The sequence below is a fragment of the Cebus imitator genome, unplaced genomic scaffold (genome assembly GCF_001604975.1).
Source record: "Cebus imitator isolate Cc_AM_T3 unplaced genomic scaffold, Cebus_imitator-1.0 Scaffold8, whole genome shotgun sequence".
In the NCBI taxonomy this organism is placed as follows: Eukaryota; Metazoa; Chordata; class Mammalia; order Primates; family Cebidae; genus Cebus; species Cebus imitator.
Genome location: NW_016107323.1, coordinates 1,418,529 through 1,422,999, shown reverse-complemented (window position 1 = coordinate 1,422,999; position 4,471 = coordinate 1,418,529).

Below are 4,471 nucleotides of genomic sequence, written 5' to 3'. Positions count from 1 at the left end.
TTAAGTGCAGGGATGAGCTGAGCACGCTCGCTCACTCTCCTAAGCTCCCTAAATCAGGGAACTCTCTCCTTTCCTGACAGAGGCCAGGATGCTGCTCCCCTCTGGGGGCCCTTCTGCATGGACATGTAGACGGGGCCCCAAAGGTCATGGCCAAGGTTGGCCAGTCTCTGCTGCTTACAGCTCCCTTCCCCACCCGACACGCACTCCTGACACCCACCTCCTCTCAAAGGGCAGCGTGGCTCTGCTGGGCTTCCGGGGCCTTGTCAGAGGTCCTTCCGGGCCAGGGAAGTCTCCGGACTGCTGGTGCTGCACCCAAAGGCTAGGAGATGGCTGCAAGTGGCGGGGGGCGGCGGGGGAGGCGGGGAATGGTAGGATTCCCTCCTCAGCCAGCATCTGCTTCTACCCTGCTGCGCCTGGGGCTGCCATTCAGGAAGGTGGTGGATTCAGGGCAGGTGATCAGGAGGCAAATCCCGCTCCATCGGCTGCAAGCTGATTTTCTGTTGCATCATCGCGGCTTCAGCACGGCTGAATTCACTGATTGAATCCGTCCTCTCTGCCAGGCATATAGCGCTGGCCTTTTTACATCTTTGTCCTGTTGGATCCTCTGAGCAGCTGTAGGGTCCAGGAGCATTTGTCTTTTCTCCTTCACACATGAGGGTGGATGGCTTCTCTAGGATCACTCTACTAATGGGCAGCGACTGAGTTCAACCCAAAATGTGTCTGACTCCAGAGTTCTGCTTCCCGGCCTTTCTGCTCCTTTCTATAGACAGCACCTGGTAAGCCTTCCCCACCTTCTTCCCCGTCTCTTGCCTTCCTGAAAATGCACGAATTGCTTTCGAAACCACAACTTGCGTTAACAAAGAAGAAAGAGGTTTTCAAGGTGTCTCTGAGACCAGGGGTCCCCAACCTCCAGGCTGTGGACCGGTACCCGTCCGGTCCGTGTCCTGTTAGGAACTGGACTGCTCAGCAGGAGGTGAGCTGCGGGCGAGTGAGCAAAACTTCATCGGTATTTACAGCGCCCCCTATCCCTGGCTTCATCACCTGAGCCCCGCCTCCTTTCAGATCATTGGTGGTGGTAGCTTCTCACGGGAGCTTGAACCTTATCGTGAACTGGCCACGCGAGGCATCTCAGTTGTGCACTGCTTATGAGAATCCAACTATTGTCTGGTGATCTGAACAGTTTCATCCCAAAACCATCCTCGCCCCCGTCACCCCCATTCGTGGAAAAATTGCCTTCCATGAAACTGGTCCCTGATGCCAAAAATGCTGGGGACTGCTGTCTTAGACCACACAAGACATTCATGGTCATAGTCAGGAAAAAAGCAGCATCCTGGCTGGGCGAGGTGGCTCACGCTTGTAATCCCAGCACTTTGGGAGGCTGAGGTGGGCAGATCACCTGAGGTCAGGAGTTCGAGACCAGCCATGACCAACATGGAGAAGGGCCATCTCTACTAAAAATACAAAATTAGCTGGGCATGGTGGTGCATGCCTGCAATCCCCAGCTGCTTGGGAAGCTGAAGCAGGGGAATCACTTGAACCCAGGAGGCAGAGGTTGCAGTAAGCCAAGGTCGCGCCACTGCACTTCAGCCTGGGCAACAAGAGGGAAACTCCAAGGAAGAAAAATAAGGGAGAAATTAGGTCTGGTGCACATTCTAATCTTTAAGCCATCTGAACATCTGGGCAAGCGCACAATCCAAACACCTTCAGTGGAAGAGGGGCGCTGGAACATGAGCCATTATTGCCATCTTGGCTGTCCCCAAGCAGTTAGCAGTGCCAGAAAATTCCATGTCCCCACGGTCAGGAGTGGGTCTTTCCACCTCAGATTGCTTTGCACAAGTGTGACATTTGATCACTGTACAAACACTGGAGCCTGAGCATCCTTGAAGTCACTTAGCTTCCCGAGCCTCTATGCTACATTAAGGCTGGAAAGGCTTCTCCTTTTGTGGTGGACAGAATGGATCCCTGTGGCGTCTTTCCCCCAGCTCAGAGACCCATCCTCCTCCTCATCACGAATGCACAAATGCACCTAGAAACAATACGCTGAGAGATACCATGAACCAGGCATCCTTGGAGATGTCACTCCTTTCTGAATCCCACCGGGACTTTTAGGTGCCATGGCCCTCTTTGGAGTTCTGATGGAGACCAGCCACCATCTCCCTGGAAAATGTACATGAGCACAGGAAATGTACATGAGCACAGCATTTTGCATAAGGTTTCAGGGGCTTCATGGGGGATTCCTTTGGGAGTGAGTGAACCAGGTCAGGAATATTTGGTTGGTGGCCTCTCAGACTGCTTTCAATTCTAATTTCTGTTCCTGGAGCAATGGTGGCTTCGTGGGGGAAACCCTGAGTCGGAGACCTGGGAGAGAGGGTGACTGAAGATGGAAACTGAGGTGGCATGAATAGCACCATCACAGGAAGGGAAAGAGCCCCTCATGAGCCAAACTGTCAGCTTTTCTGTTATTTCAAAGGGAAATCCCCAACTGGATTCAAAAGCCCCTTTACCATCTCCCTCTGCTGGTGAATCCTCCGCAGCAGAGAGGAGCCTCAGGTGTAGCAACTTCAGCTGGCAACAGCAGCTAGCTAAAATTTAATGCCAATGTTTTGTTTTCACATCTTTTTCCCCCAAATTCTTTGTTCTTATTTAATTCCAAAAGCCAAAAAAGTCTAAGTGGAAATACACAGGAATATTCCCTAAAAGTGGGCCCCCACCCTTACCCCAGCTGTGGGTTCTTCTCTCCACAGGCAATCGCTATGTGCCTCTTATGTGTCCCTCCAGAAATTCCTTATGTGTAATGCAAGCTACAGAAATATGTGTTTTTGCATATATTTAAAAAATTAGTCTCTATTGGCCGGGCACGGTGGCTCACACCTGTAATCCCAGCACATTAGGAGGCTGAGGCGGGCAGATCACAAGGTCAGGAGTTCAAGACCAGCCTGGCCAGCATGGTGACATCCTGTCTCTACTAAAGATAAAAAAAATTAGCAAGGCGTGGTGGCACATACCTGTAATCCCAGCTACTTAGCAGGCTGAGGCAGGAGAATTGCTTGAGCCTAGGAGGCAGAGGTTGCAGTGAGCCAAGATTGTGGCATGGCACTCCAGCCTGGGTGATGGGGTCTGACTCCATCTCCAACAAAAAAAAAATTAGTCTCTATTTATGGCAAATGAGACTGGTTTCCATTTATGGTTTCAATCTATGGGTGTCTTTTAAGATAAATGTGTTTACACTTAAAGGAAGTAGGAATCGCTCTGAAGTATAGTGTTAGTAAATACAGTGATGACAAAATGTGTGTGACCAAGGCACTTGACGACACAGAGCGAGAGTTGTGAAGCCCACAGAGATCTGCTCCTAGCTCTGTTCTCAGCAATGGCGGAGGCTGGAAGGTCCTCCATTTAGATCCAGGACCTCCGCTTAAGAGCAGCCCCTGACAAGTTCCCTTCTTCACCTAGGAAGCACAGAAGCCCCAGTTGGGGGGACAGACCCTGGCCAAAAAGGTTCCTGGCCATTGAAGGCATCTGTAGATGGGACTTGGCCAGAACGTGAGGAGCGTTTGGGGACTGTCTGTCTCTATTGCTATATCCAAGGGATGGCGGTTCAGGTTAGATCATGTCTGATGTGTACTTGCTTCCAGAAAGAACATATCACCTGAATGCTGTCCCTCCCCATGCTGCATGGGGGGGCGTGGGTGCAGGTGCGTAAACACACATGCATGTGTGCCTGTGAGTCCAGGGTGTGAGCCTCAGTAAAGGAGCAGAGAAGCTGCAGAAACAGAGCAGTGACTGAAAACTCCCCATCTCCTCACAGTGCTGGTCTCTCCAGCAGCACTTAATAGTTATCCATAAAATACGAATACTTATGCATGAATGAATTTCATTGTAAATACAATTAACAATCTTGTTCTCAGATACAACACCTCATGAATCTAATGAACAAAGTTTACAGAGAGCCACATATCACTATTCATAACTAAATTCAGATTTCAGGAGATGTGCATGAGGCAGGACAGGTAAGCCCTGAAATTGGGGCTTAGCCCGGGAAGGTTCTTGGCTTCACTCAGGAAAGAATTCAAGAGCAAGTCAGTGGAAGAAAAAAACAGCTTTACAGAGGCAGCAGTGTTACAGCTCCATGTCTGCTCCTGCAAAGCAGGGCAACCCTGTAGGCAGTGTGCTCAGAGTAGCAGCTCAGAGGCCATTCTGCAGTCATATTTATATCTACTTTTAATTCCATGCAAATTAAGGGGCAAGTTATTCAGAAATTTCTAGAAAAGGGATGGTAACTTCTAGGTGTTGCCATGGCAATGCTAAACTGGCATGGCACTGGTGGGTGTGTCATATGGAGAGGTACTTTTGCCTTTCCCCTTGAAGTACCAGATTGGAGACTGGTACTTCAGCCAGTCTCCAATCTAGTCCAGAGTTTGAACCCTGCCTCTAGAATAGAGTCCCACCTCCTACCTCATATGCAGACTGTCAA